Raw genomic sequence first — 16,394 nt, 5'->3', positions numbered from 1 at the left:
TTGTCCCTTCTCCTCCCTTTTCTCCCCGCTGCTTTCCGCACCACTCGGATTTTATCCCTTGGTGGGTGTCAGTGGAGGGGAGAAGAAGGGGGATATACATCTCTTACATCGTTCCTGCTGGCTGGCTCAGGTTAGTGGGTTATGTAATACTGCTGACACGCTGACGCTCTCGCGACAGATTGTCAAGCCTAAGATTGCATCCCAGCCCGAATGATGGATACCAACGTAGTTCTGGCGTCTCTTCTAGACAGCCTCACGGCGATACAGGCAGAGGTCCATGCATCCCGCGTGGAAAACCGAGACCTGAAACTCGAAGTAGGTACACTACGGAGGGAAGTAGCGGGTATATCCCGCCAAGGCAAAACCGATAGTAGAGGAGCGGGTGGTTACATCAAGGATTGGACCCTCCCTCCTCCTGGGATAGGGCCCAAAACAGACCCAACCAAAGGGGTTGGTTCTTTTTCCTCTCAGGGTCCTACTTCCACTACAGAGAATGTTCCTACCGTTCATGTGTTACAAAACACCGGCATACCGCTAGCACCTCCTGAAAGATTCTATGGAGATCCAAAAAAGTTTGAGACATTCCTAAATCAATGTCGGCTGCATTTCCTTTGTAAACCCGCGGTGTTCCAGGATGATGCCGCAAAAACGGCGTTTACAATGTCCTACATGGGAGGCAACGCAGCCAGTTGGACCATCCCATTGATGGAAAGAAACGACCCCGTGTTACATCACTTCTCCGACTTCTGCATCGAAATGCGGAAGCTGTTTGATCGAAAATCCCATATGCTTACATTGGACCGGGAGTTGATGACCCTGAAACAAGGATCTCAAGATCTACTTACGTATATCACCACCTTCAATCGGTTGGTGGTGGAGACAGATTGGCCTCAGGACAAGCGCACCTCCCTGTTTTACCAAGGGTTGAGAGGAGAGTTGAAAGACGTTCTCTCCCAGGTAGTACAACTCCCTCCCACCTGTGAGGAATTCATCACGCTCACGGTTCAATTGGAACATCGTCTCCAAGAACGCAAGGGAGACAAAAGCAGGAGCGAAAACCGAGGTCCGTATGTACGACCAAGGATGGCCCCAGACGACTCCCAAAAACCCGCAGATACTTCTGAACCCATGCAGATAGGAGGGATCAAGGGACCACTAACGAACGAAGAACGGGAAAGAGGACGGAAGATGAGACTGTGCCTCTATTGCGGGAAGAGTGGGCACTTTATTCGAGAATGCCGAGCAAGAACGAGACTCCCTGAAAGAAACAGTAGCCCCAGAATGCAAGTCTCTTCGGTGCACCAGGAAGAGACATCGGAAAACTAGCACACCCGAGTCAGGAGGAGATCCCTGGACCGGGTGGAAAACAAGCAGCGATCTCCCCCGCCGTTGCGAACACCATCCAACCAGCGGTGGCACATCTCAACGTAGGAATTACCCTTTGGATATACCCCGATACCCCTTTGGACATCTCTGCGATGTTGGATTCGGGGGCAACGGGAAATTACATGGATCTAAAATACGCGCACAGTATTGGGGTCCCCCAAGAAACGAAGAAACATCCCGAAGAAGTCAAAGCAGTGGACGGCACTGCTCTGTCGTCGGGCCCGGTCTTATATCAGACGACCCTTCTCCTCATGAAATTTGGGAAAGACCACTACGAATATATTTGTTTCGATCTCATCGACGCACCACACTTCCGTCTCATATTGGGTATGCCCTGGTTAACCTTGCACGATCCTGTTATTCATTGGGCCGCACGTACCGTCTCCTTGACGTCCGCCTACTGTCTTGAACATTGTACTCACCAAGTCATGTGCCAAATGGGGGAAGAGAAGACACAAGCATGCCTCCTGGCTTCCGAGTGCGTGGAGACCGGATTTTGCTGCACCATCACATTACCCGACGTTTATCAGGACTATCGTCCGGTGTTTGACAAACAGAGAGCTACGCGCCTTCCGCCGCATCGCTCTTACGACTGTAGGATTGACCTGGTTCCCGGTGCGGCCATCCCCTGCAGCAGAGTATACGCTCTCACGGAACCAGAAACAAAATACTTACAACAATACCTTACGGATAACCTGGCCTCTGGATTTATAAGGCACTCCTCTTCACCTGCGTCATCCCCGCTTTTTTTCATTCCTAAAAAGGATTGCGATGAGCTACGTCCATGCATCGACTTCAGAGCCATCAACCGTGTCACCATCAAAAACCGATATCCCCTGCCCTTAATACCAGTGCTACTAGACAAACTTAAGGGAGCAAGATGGTTCACTAAACTCGATTTACGAGGGGCTTATCACCTGATCCGTGTCAAACAGGGAGATGAATGGAAGACCGCTTTTAGAACCAAGTTTGGGTTATATGAGTACATGGTCATGCGTTTTGGGCTATGCAATGCCCCGGCGGCCTTTCAATATTGTATGGACGAGGTGCTTCGAGGATTCCTGGACACTTTTTGTGTGGTGTATCTAGACGATATTTTGATATATTCCACCTCTCTAAAAGATCATGTGCAACATGTAACAGCAGTACTGGTCAGGTTACAACAACATTCCTTATTCGCAAAATTGGAGAAATGCTTGTTTCATGCGGAGGAGGTAGCCTTTCTAGGTTATATCATCAACTCCCGGGGGTTCCAGATGGACCATGGCAAGGTACAGGCGATCACAGACTGGACGACCCCACACAACGTCAAGGCCGTGCAGAGATTCTTAGGTTTCGCTAATTTTTATCGGCGATTCATTAAAGACTTCTCAAGAATCCTCACACCAATCACGAAGTTACTAAGAAAAGATACTCCGTTCCAATGGGGAACAGAAGCGGAACAGGCCTTCCAAGCCCTGAAGGACAGGTTCACGCAAGCTCCCATCTTAAGGCACCCTGATACACAACTCCCGTTTATTCTAGAGACAGACGCCTCACAGTACGCCATTGGAGGAGTCCTCTCCCAGCGACATCCGGAAACGGGACAACTCCATCCCGTTGCCTATTATTCAAAAAAGCTGTCCCCTTGTGAGATTAATTATTCAGTCACTGACAAAGAGTTGTTAGCGATAAAGCGAGCTTGTGAGGAATGGAGACATTACCTTTTGGGAGCCCGACACACAGTCGAAATCTTCACAGACCATCGTAATCTTCTATTTCTTAAAACAGCTAAGGCTTTGACCCCCAGACAACTGCGATGGACTCTGTTTTTTGCGGACTTTGATTTTGTTATCAAATATCGCCCGGGACCGCAACATGGGAAGGCAGATGCACTGTCCCGGATTGAAGAACCTGAAGGACCTATGGAAACGGAGGGAAAGGAACCACCATGTATCCTCCCGGAGAAGACCGTTCTTGACAAGACTATCGCACAGGTCTCTTCCCATGAGTTCTTGGACAACTTGAGAGCAGCTGTGGCAGGAGTGGACGCACACAAATGGATATCTGAAGACACTGACAGACGACAGGAAAGGGATAGTCTTCTGTATCACTCTCACGCTTTGTTTATTCCGGACCCAGTGTTGCAAACAAGGGTGCTGAAGTGGACGCATGATACACCTTTAGGAGGCCATTTGGGTAGTCAGAAAACCACCTCCTGCATCGAGAGATCATACTGGTGGCCAACTTTGAGAAAGGACACTCAAGAGTACGTAAAAACGTGTTCCGTGTGCGCTCAAAGCAAGGCAATACATACAAAACCTACAGGGTTACTACGGCCCATTCCTATTCCACCGCGGCCATGGCACACCATCTCGATGGATTTCATCGTGGAAATACCCCCCTGCGAGGGATATACAGTCATACTAGTGCTTGTAGATCATCTGACGAAAATGGGACATTTCGTCCCCTTGAAGAAACTCCCTTCTTCGGCAGAGTTAGCGCTTGTCTTTCTACAACACGTTGTCAGGGCACATGGGATACCCAGTGTTATAATCACGGACAGGGGATCCCAGTTCACATCCCGTTTCTGGAAAGCGCTCTGTGAATCACTCACTATTGATGCACGAACATCAACGAGCTTCCATCCACAAACCGATGGAAAGACTGAACGATTGAATCAGACACTGGAGCAATACTTACGGTGTTTCACATTACAGAATCCCATACAGTGGTTCCCATTACTCTGGCTGGCAGAATTTGCGTACAATAACGCTGAGCATTCCACGTTGGGATGTTCCCCGTTCTTTTGCCTTTATGGACATCATCCCAACATGCTCCCTTTTGAATGGCCAGTGCAAACCAAACTTCCCAGCATCCAAGAACATCATGCTCACCTCCGAGCTGTCTTGATAGAGGTGAAAAACAACTTAGCCTCAGCCCAGGCAGCACACAAAAAATGGGCCGACCAAAGGAGGATTGTGGAACCTCAGTATAAGGTGGGAGATAAGGTATGGTTATCTACCCGCAATCTCCAGCTGAAAGGGGTGAATAAGTTGAAGCCCCGCTACATAGGACCCTATAGCATAGAAAGGGTCGTGAATCCTGTGGCCATGAGATTGTCCTTACCCCTCACTTGGCACATACATCCTGTATTCCACGTGTCGTTGTTACAACCATGCCATGTCCACATGAGACTCCCAGACAGACCGCAGCCCATAGACATAGAAGGTCAGGAGGAGTATGAAGTGCACGAACTGCTGGACTCCAGGTTAGTGAGAGGGCGGGTCCAGTATTTGGTGGATTGGAAAGGTTATGGGGTGGAGGACAGGACCTGGGAACCGGCACACAATCTCCATTGCCCCGACTTGGTGGAAGCCTTCCACAGAGCGCACCCTGGTAAGCCGGGCCGACCCCCGGGACGGCGGTCCTTGAGAGGGGGTTCTGTCGCGATCACGCGAACACCACAAACAGCGGCAGTGAACTACACAACCCAGAAAACCCTGGGACAGGCCGGAAGGACTCGCGTCATCCAAGTACGCGTGCACCGTTCCATAAAGGACCTCCTCCACTAGGAGGAGGTGCTTGACAATCTTGCCCCAGTTTCCTGTTTGGAGCTCGCACGAAGCGAAGACCCAGAGTGCCGTGTGAGGTACTCCTCTTCCCCGTCGTACCCGGACCACGGACAACGGAATCGTTCCTAACGACTCCCCTGAGAACAGACGCTACGCGGGACGACAGAGTCAAAGCAGCAGACGCCGCGACGGACATCGACAGATCCCCGAGCACAACGGACATCAGGTAAACCCGCACTGGAGGGCATTAGCTCCTCCTTGATCTTGAGTCATTCCCGCTGTGAAGGAACAGCGAGGAGACATCAGCTTACACGCTAATCAGACTTTCCACGCTCGCGCTGTGCAGGAACAGCGAGGAGACATCAGCTTACACGCTAATCAGACTTTCCACGCTCGCGCTGTGCAGGAACAGCGGTTGGGCGCTCGGTGGGGAGGAACTTAACTCCTTGCATTATTGTTTGCTCCACGGTGAAGGAACCGGGGAACAGTGCATTATGGTTGTGGACACTCGCTGGTCTACTGGGTGTTAGGAGGAGGACAAGACGCCGGATTGTAGGGGGCTGAAAAGTCCTCCCTTGTCCTCTGTTCCTGAGCCCATACCAGCGCTCCTTACAGCCTCCGGACATTCTTTTGGGGCCTTGGCATCCTTGTTAGGGAGACGGTTGAGGCGAGACACCTGCGAAGGAGTGGGGTTCTACACACCAGGCGAATCCCTTTCCGTAAAGACTGGAAGACATCCGTCATAGTGAGTTAACGAGAGTGGGGGTAAGGGTGTGGGAGACTCCTTCAATAGTGTTTCCTGACTCATTGTTTGCTTTCTCATCCATAGTACCCATGCCAGACACCGCCTAGAATTCGTCCCTGCATTCCCTGCCTCAGACCCGAAGACCTGTCTTGGACCCAGGCCATTGTCCCTTCTCCTCCCTTTTCTCCCCGCTGCTTTCCGCACCACTCGGGTTTTATCCCTTGGTGGGTGTCAGTGGAGGGGAGAAGAAGGGGGATATACATCTCTTACATCGTTCCTGCTGGCTGGCTCAGGTTAGTGGGTTATGTAATACTGCTGACACGCTGACGCTCTCGCGACAGGAGGGACCTAGCAGGTAGTCCTGCCCCTAGAATCCGCTTAAAGGTAGGAGCTGTGTCCTAAGACTTCAGACATCCTGGAATCAACTTGAAACTAAGAAGAAGACGGGAACTTCGACATTCTGCTGCACAGAAGACTGAAGGAAATCTCCCCTGTGGTCAGGGAGTGACCACCTTGCTAACGCAAGCACCATCCAGCGAATCAACGTCTGCTTTGCCGCCGCCTCCCGCCGGAGCCCGAGCCCAGAGACTGACAAGACCTGGACCTCCAGACCTCTCACCGCCCGATCCACAGTCCCTGAAAAGAAGAGACCCGTGGAGGCACCGAGACACGTGGAGCCAGCCATCTTGGAACGACGACGACAAGCTGCAAGCGCAACAACCGAGGCTCCCTCCAAGTTGTGCTTTGGGATCTGAGAAGCCCAACCCTCGAGCAGCATCTGCACCAAAGGTGAGCCCTCCAGCATCTCCACGATCTGCGTGGGGCCCTTCTGCATTTTGCCACTCAATGCGCCTAACCGGTTGCTGGCCCGCTGGCTAGTAGCCATCTTGGCGACGAACTTCAAGAAACACACTGCTGGCCTGGCTGCTCCAGACTGGCCCTTGCTCCCCTCCAAAGGAGCAGTCCCTCTGACCTTGCTGGTCAGAACAATCAGCTTATCTTGTTCTCCACAACAATTGCTTTTGCCAAGGCTTGTTTGCTTCGATCAAGTCGCTGACACCGCCGACAGCGAGAGCCTGCGTGGGACAGCTTGTGAACCGACTCCTGGACGTCGGCAACCTCCAGGGACCACGTGGCTGCAGAGACAAGCTACACCTTTCTTCCTGTTTGCACCCGACATTGCCTGGTACCCACCTGGTGCCATGCTGGTCACTGGCTAGTGACTGTGAACACTGTCCCCTCTGCTTACAGGTCTTCAACATCTCCTATCCACTCTTGGATCCACCGCATCTCTCCCGGACCGACCGCCTGCAGCATCTTTGTCCACAGGCTCCACGGAACAGATAGAAGAAACCCGACGCACTTCGAGGCCTATGCACCCGCTTCCTGTGGGTGAGGTAAAGCTGGCACTCCTGTGCCCAAGTGTAGTATTACATCTCTAGTGCCTGTGTTCCAAATCTTGAGTTCCTAGTCCATCCGGAAGATCCTCTTTGCAGTAACTTTGTACTTTTTACGCACCCATTGAAACCTATAGGAGCACGTGTGTGACTATTTGCTCTGCACACGCCACCCGTGGACCTCCTGGTCACTAACTGAAGTTAGCTCCTTGTAGGCCTAGCGATTCTAGAGGCCCTAGGCCTTTTCCCTTTTCTGTTTGTGGTACTTATACCACTATTTTAGTATATGGTTTGAGCGGCCACCAGGGCCTATCCATATAAAGTGCAACTTCTGTGTATTCTACTGTAATCTTGTTTGACGATTTGTGCTCCTGTGCTCATAAAGAGACTAGGGGTTACTTTGAGAAATAATATTTTGAATATATATCTGTGTGGTGAACTTTCAATGGTATAAAAGGGGGTTGCATTTGGTAAAACAGCTGGCTTAACACGCTTCACGAGTTTAGCCTCAAAGACTGCTTAGCCTACGCTACCACTAGGGCAGCTAGTCCGAAAAGGTTGACTTACAACCACACCATAAGGGTTGCTTGGCATGGTACAAGGTGATCACTTTAACTAGTGAGCATCATATACCAGGCCAACTTCTCACATTGGCGAGCAGCGGTTGGATTTGAGCTTGCTGTGTTTTACCATTGTAATCTCTTGGTCACCAATTGAAAGATCACATAGGTACCTGTAGGTACATATAAAACAAGATTAGATATACATAAGTTCTACTGAACTTAGTTGTTGTAGAGCAAAGGGAGTAGCACACCCTGACTACAACTACTAGATAGGTTTAGTAGGTAAACCCAGGTGTAGGTAGATTGCAACACATCCACCCACACTTAAGAGCAATGGCCGGGGCAGAGGGGTCCACTGTACCCATCTCTGTTGAGAGTGACCCCCAGAGGGCACCATCCATCTTTGCTACCCTTAACCAGAATGAGCTCAGGCATTTGGCAACTCTTAGAGGCCTTAAACAGCCCAAGAACCCTACATCTGCTGAGCTCAGAGAACTCTTGCAAAATGATGAAAATCAGAGAGAGCTCAAGAAAGCTTCCCAGTTAGGCCCCTTAGGGACTGGAACAGGAGGCCCCCCTTCTGAAGATGCTACAGAGGTACCCAGTTCCAATAGTCACCCCTTAGATGGCAATAATACCACAGAGGATGAGAGTGATAAAGGTACTGATACAGAAAGTAGTGAGGATGAAGGGAGAAATAGCCCAGTGCCAAGTGTTATACTTGGCCCAGCTAAACTAAGGCTATTGGGGACTGACAATGGGATCATCCCATTGGATCTCCCCAGTGGACTTAACCAGGGGCTTGGGAGGCAAAGGAATCGCTCAGGTGACTCTAATGCTTCTCATGCCTCTAGAGGCTCTCAAGGTCACTCCAGGAAACGGATGACCACCCCTCAGAGGAGGGAACATGAGGCCAGAATGCAGGAAGCCCAGCTGAGGATCAGAGAGCAGGAGCTAGAAGTAGCCCTGATGGAAGAAAAACTGAACAAGGCTAGGCAACCTAGAGAGAGTGGGTCTATACCCACTGGTGGCAGCATTGTCCCTAAGGACAAAGATAGGGTCTTTGATAATAGGAACCTGTCTAAGGTTGTGCCCCCCTACAAAAGTGGGGATGACATCCACAAATGGATAACTGCTCTTGAGAGAGCCTGCAAAGTACAGCAGGTTCCTGAAGACCAGTGGGCAGCAATCCTCTGGCTCTCCTTTGAAGGAAGAGGCAGAGACAGACTCCTCACTGTTAGAGAAGAGGATGTCAGAAATTACAGAGTCCTGAAGAGTGTTCTGGTTGATGGGTTAGGCTTAACCACTGAACAGTACAGGTTAATGTTCAGAGACACCCAAAAGACACAGACTCAGGACTGGTCTGAATATGTTGAATGTGCCACTAAGGCTTTGGAGGGTTGGTTGCTGGACAGTAAGGTATCTGATTTTACAGGATTGTATAATTTGATGATGAGAGAACAGATTTTAAATAACTGTCAAAACCAGCAACTGCATCAACACTTGGTTGACTCTGATCTGACCTCTCCCCAAGAATTGGGAAAGAAGGCAGACAAATGGGTCAGAACCAGGGTTAAGCAAAAGAACCAGAACCAGGGCCAAGGGGGTGATCAGAAGAAAACAGACCAAAAGGGTGGAGATCAGAAATCTAAAGATCAGAAGTCTTCAACAGGGCCCCAAACTACTGCTAAGGAGGGTGGGTCCCAGCCTAAAGGGAAGAAGAAAGAAGGTCAAAAGAAACCCTGGTGCAATCATTGCAAGAATACAACTCACTGGACTAGTGATTGTAAGAAGGGTGGAGCCCCCAACACTGTTGCCCCTAAGGCACCTGCTCCCAGTACTACTGTTAGCAGTGTTGGTCCCAAGACAAAGGGTGTAGTGGGAATCACTATGGGAACTGAAGGAGATTCTGACTTAGACAGAACCCTGACACAGGCAGTCTTGATCTGTGATGGGGACATTGATTTGTCCCTGACTGTGAGCCCCAGTAACCTGGGCAAGTACAGACAGACTCCTTTAATTAACGAAAAAGTGGCTCAAGCCTACAGGGACACATGTGCCAGTGTCACTATGGTGACACCAGGCTTTGTGGACCCTGGACAGTACATACCAGGTGAGAATTACCTGGTGACCAATGCCAGCAATGCCACTACTTCACATAGTGTGGCAGTTGTTAACTTCTCATGGGGAGGGGTAACTGGCCTCAAAAGGGTTGTGGTTAGTGCAGACCTCCCAGTAGAATGTTTGTTGGGCAATGACCTAGAGAGTTCTCTTTGGTCAGAAGTGGAGTACAGGACTCATGCAGAGATGTTAGGTATATCATCACATGTCCTTGCTGTGACCAGGTCACAGGCCAAAAAGTGCCTCACTGAACCTCAGGTCTTGGATCCTGGAACAATGGACCAAGCACCTACCAAGAAGAAGAACAGGAGGGTTAAGGCTGTGCCTTTCCCCCTGCCTCAGAGTGATGATCAGCCTTCCCAGGAAGCTGATCTAGAGGACCCTGAAGGAACTGTCCCTGAAGAGCTTGAACCTGATCAGGTTGAGTTTCTGGGGACAGGGGGACCTTCAAGGGCTGACTTGAGGCAGGCTCAGTTATCCTGTCCCTCTCTTGAACCCCTCAGACAGCTGGCTGCTGCTGAGGCTGCTGGGAATGCTCAAGGTACCCATAAAGTGTATTGGGATGAAGGGCTCCTTTATTCAGAGGCTAGAGACCCCAAGCCTGGTGCTACCAGGAGGTTGGTTATACCTCTGCAATTTAGGGGCTTCCTTCTTACCTTGGCCCATGATATTCCTTTAGCAGGACACTTAGGCCAGAACAAGACTTGGGACAGGCTTGTCCCTCACTTTCACTGGCCTCACATGAATGAAGATACAAAGGAGTTGTGTCGCTCCTGTGTGACCTGCCAAGCCAGTGGCAAATCAGGTGGCACAACAAAGGCCCCCCTAATACCACTACCTGTGGTGGGGGTCCCCTTTGAAAGAGTGGGAATAGATATAGTGGGTCCCATGGATCCTCCCACTGCATCTGGGCACAGATTTATACTGGTGGTAGTGGATCATGCCACCAGGTATCCAGAGGCAATTCCCCTTAGGACCACTACAGCACCTGTTGTGGCCAGGGCCCTGCTGGGAGTATTCTCCAGAGTGGGGTTTCCTAAGGAGGTAGTTTCTGACAGAGGTACCAACTTCATGTCAGGATACTTGACAGCTATGTGGAAGGAATGTGGTGTCAACTACAAGTTCACCACCCCTTATCACCCACAATGCAATGGGCTTGTTGAGAGATTCAACAAGACCCTAAAGGGTATGATCAAAGGATTACCTGAAAAGCTCAGGCGAAGGTGGGACATCCTTCTACCCTGCCTTCTGTTTGCTTACAGAGAGGTCCCACAAAAAGGAGTTGGCTACAGCCCCTTTGAATTGTTGTTTGGGCACCCTGTAAGAGGCCCACTGTGTTTAGTGAAGGAAGGATGGGAGTTACCTCTCAAAAAGCCTAAACAAGACATAGTGGACTATGTACTTGGTCTCCGCTCCAGGATGGCTGAGTATATGGAGAAGGCATCCAAAAACCTTGAGGCAAGCCAGGCCTTACAGAAAGCTTGGCATGACCAAAAGGCTGTCTTGGTTGAGTTTCAGCCAGGACAGAAGGTATGGGTGTTGGAGCCAGTGGCCCCAGCAGCACTCCAAGACAAATGGTCTGGACCCCATACAATCCTGGAAAAGAAGGGAGAGGTCACCTACTTGGTGGACCTAGGAACTCCCAGGAGTCCCCACAGGGTACTCCATGTTAACAGGTTAAAAGCATATGTTGACAGGGCAGACATGGGCTTGCTCATGGCTACAGATGAGGGACAGGAGGAAGAGAGTGACCCTCTCCCAGACCTGTTGTCTCAGAACCCTGAAGATGGCTCAGTTGAAGGAGTGACCCTTGGAGGCAACCTCACTGCCCATCAGCAGACTGAATGTAGACAAGTTCTACAATCATTTCAACATCTGTTTTCCCTAATACCTAGCCAAACTGACTGGTGTACCCATGTGGTGGACACTGGTGACAGTCTGCCTGTAAAGAACAAGCTCTACAGACAACCTGACCACGAAAGGGACTGTATAAAGGCTGAGGTACATAACATGCTGGAATTAGGTGTCATTGAACGCTCAGAGAGCCCCTGGGCTAGCTCAGTGGTTCTGGTCCCCAAACCTCACACCAAAGATGGCAAGAGAGAGATGAGGTTCTGTGTGGACTACAGGGGTCTCAATGCTGTCACCAGGACAGATGCACACCCTATTCCAAGGGCAGATGAGCTCATAGACAAACTAGCTTCTGCTAAGTTTTTGAGCACATTTGACTTGACAGCTGGCTATTGGCAAATCAGATTAGCTGAGGAGTCTAAGGCCAAAACAGCATTCTCAACCCCAGGTGGGCATTATCAGTTTATGGTGATGCCCTTTGGTCTGAAGAATGCACCTGCCACCTTCCAAAGGCTGGTGAACCAAGTCCTTACTGGGTTGGATGACTTTTGTGCAGCATATCTTGATGACATTGCTGTCTTTAGCTCCACCTGGGAGGATCACCTGATCCACCTGAAGAAGGCTCTCGAGGCCCTGCAAAGGGCAGGCCTCACTATCAAGGCTACTAAGTGCCAGATAGGGCAGAGTAAGGTTGTATATTTGGGCCACCTTGTAGGTGGAGGCCAAGTTCAACCACTGGAGAGTAAGATACAATCCATCAAGGACTGGTCTCCTCCAACCACCCAGACTCAAGTTCGAGCTTTCTTGGGCTTGGCTGGGTACTACAGGAAGTTTGTTAAGAACTATGGGTCCATTGTGACTCCTCTTAATGATCTGACATCCAAGAAGATGCCCAAAAAGGTTCAGTGGACAGTAAGCTGTCAAAAGGCATTTGATGACCTGAAGGAGGCCATGTGCTCTGCACCTATCCTGAAAAGTCCTGACTACTCCAAAGAGTTTATTGTCCAAACAGATGCTTCTGAGTTGGGTGTGGGAGCTGTGCTGTCACAACTTAATGTAGATGGTCAAGACCAACCCATTGCTTTTATTAGCAGAAGGTTGACCCCCAGAGAGAAGAATTGGTCAGCTATTGAGAGGGAGGCCTTTGCTGTGGTGTGGGCCCTGAAGAAGCTGAGGCCATACTTGTTTGGCACTCACTTCAAGATTCAGACCGACCATAAGCCCCTCTTGTGGCTAAATCAGATGAAGGGTGAAAACCGCAAACTGCTTAGGTGGTCCATTTCCCTACAGGGGATGGACTTTACAGTGGAGCACCGGCCAGGTACTGACCATGGGAATGCAGATGGTCTCTCCAGGTACTTCCACTTAGGACATGAAGACGAGACTGGTCAAGGCTAGTTTAATGTCCCAGCGATTGGGAGGGGGGGGTTGTGTAGGAGAGTAGGGTCTGCTATCCTATGGTCACCCCAAATTTTTGCTTTTTGCTTCACTGGTTTTTGACATATTGAGGCTGTGGGCCTGCCAATCAGACCCCCAGCCTGCTGTTCTCTCTACTAAATTTACACTATGCACCCTAGGTGCATAACCAATTGGAAGTGGATCACCCTCTCAGCCCCTGTACCAGTGTACACTAGGTACCCAGGGCATTGGTGTACACAAGGCCTGCCAGGGGCTGAAGCATGTATTATGCCACCCCAGGCTTGGCCTAACAATCTGACACAACTGGTTGATCACTCAGCTGGGGTAAGTTGGTGTAATCACCTCTTACTTAGGTGTAGTATACCTATACCTAACCTTAAATGGGACACATGTTAACCTATAAGTCACTCCTATGGCAGGCCTTAACACTCCTGAAGGCAGAGTGCTTGGTTCCATGTGAGATGGTGCTCTGGCATGAGCTGAGCCTGTCTGCAGTGGTCGGAACAACTTCCTTCTACTGTTTCCAGATATCGTCATACCATATACTCTTAAGTGCATTATGAACCTCGCGGTTAAATGCTATCTTTGGTTTGGCTTTATCAAAACATGTCGAGTAAGGTGTCATACGAATTGGAATACTAACCCCTTGCCAATTCTGGTGACGGGGTTAGCATTCCACCCTTCTAGAGGGACACGACATGTACAGTACCTGAAACCCGGGTAAAATCAGACATAGCCTCAGCTCCACAAAATGGATGCTGCCACCACAGACACAAGTCTGCCCTCCTGCTGCTGGGAGTCCTTCCAGCTTGGGAGGTGTGGACAAAGGGTTTCCTGCCAGGGGAGGTGCATGCACCACCCCAGACAGGATTTTGTGTATTGGTCAGGTAGGGCTTGAAAGAAACCAGACATGCCTGTGGCTCACAAGGAGCCTCGGTGCATATGCCAGTTCAAACCGGTCCTGGGACACACCAGTCCCGGGCCTGGGGCGAGCTGGACAAAGGATTGGGGGTGTAACCACCCCCTTCCTGGTCCCACCCATAGGGAGGGACCTAGCAGGTAGTCCGGCCCCTAGAATCCGCTTAAAGGTAGGAGCTGTGTCCTAAGACTTCAGACATCCTGGAATCAACTTGAAACTAAGAAGAAGACGGGAACTTCGACATTCTGCTGCACAGAAGACTGAAGGAAATCTCCCCTGTGGTCAGGGAGTGACCACCTTGCTAACGCAAGCACCATCCAGCGAATCAACGTCTGCTTTGCCGCCGCCTCCCGCCGGAGTCCGAGCCCAGAGACTGACAAGACCTGGACCTCCAGACCTCTCACCGCCCGATCCACAGTCCCTGAAAAGAGGAGACCCGTGGAGGCACCGAGACACGTGGAGCCAGCCATCTTGGAACGACGATGACAAGCTGCAAGCGCAACAACCGAGGCTCCCTCCAAGTTGTGCTTTGGGATCTGAGAAGCCCAACCCTCGAGCAGCATCTGCACCAAAGGTGAGCCCTCCAGCCTCTCCACGATCTGCGTGGGGCCCTTCTGCATTTTGCCACTTGACGCGCCTAACTGGTTGTTGGCCCGCTGGCTAGTTGCCATCTTGGCGACGAACTTCAAGAAACACACCACTGGTCTGGCTGCTCCTGACTGGCCCTTGCTCCCCTCCAAAGGAGCAGTCCCTCTGACCTTGCTGGTCAGAACCATCAGCTTATTTAATCTCCTACAACAATTGCTTTTGCCAAGGCTTGTTTGCTTCGATCAAGTCGCCGACACCGCCGACAGCGAGAGCCTGCATGGGACAGCTCGTGAACCGACTCCTGGATGTCGTCGACCTCCAGGGACCACGTGGCTGCAGAGACAAGCTACACCTTTCTTCCTGTTTGCACCCGACATTGCCTGGTACCCACCTGGTGCCACGCTGGTCACTGGCTAGTGACTGTGAACACTGTCCCCTCTGCTTACAGGTCTTCAACATCTCCGATCCACTCTTGGATCCACCGCATCTCTCCCGGACCGACCGCCTGCAGCATCTTTGTCCACAGGCTCCACGGAACAGATAGAAGAAACCCGACGCACTTCGAGGCCTATGCACCCGCTTCCTGTGGGTGAGGTAAAGCTGGCACTCCTGTGCCCAAGTGTAGTATTACATCTCTAGTGCCTGTGTTCCAAATCTTGAGTTCCTAGTCCATCCGGAAGATCCTCTTTGCAGTAACTTTGTACTTTTTACGCCCTTATTGAAACCTATGGGAGCACGCGTGTGACTATTTGCTCTGCACACGCCACCCGTGGACCTCCTGGTCACTAACTGAAGTTAGCTCCTTGTAGGCCCAGCGATTCTAGAGGCCCTAGGCCTTTTCCCTTTTCTGTTCGTGGTACTTATACCACTATTTTAGTATATGGTTTGAGCGGCCACCAGGGCCTATCCATATAAAGTGCAACTTCTGTGTATTCTACTGTAATCTTGTTTGACGATTTGTGCTCCTGTGCTCATAAAGAGACTAGGGGTTACTTTGAGAAATAAATACATATATATTTTGAATATATATCTGTGTGGTGTCCTTTCATTGGTATAAAAGGGGGTTGCATTTGGTAAAACAGCTGGCTTAACACGCTTCACGAGTTTAGCCTCAAAGACTGCTTAGCCTACGCTACCACTAGGGCAGCTAGTCCGAAAAGGTTGACTTACAACCACACCATAAGGGTTGCTTGGCATGCTACAAGGTGATCACTTTAACTAGTGAGCATCATATACCAGGCCAACTTCTCACAGTCAGTCAGTCAGTGTCAGTCAGTCAGTGTCAGTCAGTGTCAGTCAGTATCAGTCAGTAAGTGTTAGACAGTGTCAGTCAGGCAGTATCAGTCAGTGTTAGTCAGTCAGTGTCAGTCAGTGTCAGTCAGTCAGAGTCAGTCAGTCAGTGTCAGTCAGTGTCAGTCAGTCAGTGTCAGTCAGTGTCAGTCAGTCAGTGTCAGTCAGTGTCAGTCAGTCAGTGTCAGTGGCAGTCAGTCAGTGTCAGTCAGTGTCAGTCAGTTTCAGTCAGTCAGTGTCAGTCAGTCAGTGTCAGTCAGTCATTGTCAGACAGTGTCAGTCAGTCAGTGTCAGTGTCAGTCAATCAGTGTCAGTCAATCAGTGTCAGTCGGTCAGTATCAGTCAGTCAGTGTCAGTCAGGGTCAGTCAGGCAGTATCAGTCAGTGTCAGTCAGTGTCAGACAGTGTCAGTCAGACAGTATCAGTCAGTGTCAGTCAGTCAGTGTCAGTCAGTGTCAGTCAGTCAGTGTGAGTCAGGCAGTATCAGTCAGTGTCAGTCAGTTAGTGTCAATCAGTGTCAGTCAGGCAGTATCAGTCAGTGTCAGTGTCAGCCAGTCAGTGT

The sequence above is a fragment of the Triturus cristatus genome, chromosome 1_1 (genome assembly GCF_964204655.1).
Source record: "Triturus cristatus chromosome 1_1, aTriCri1.1, whole genome shotgun sequence".
Classification (NCBI taxonomy): Eukaryota; Metazoa; Chordata; class Amphibia; order Caudata; family Salamandridae; genus Triturus; species Triturus cristatus.
The sequence above is the reverse complement of the archived record's forward strand: the minus strand, read 5'-3'. Positions refer to the sequence as shown.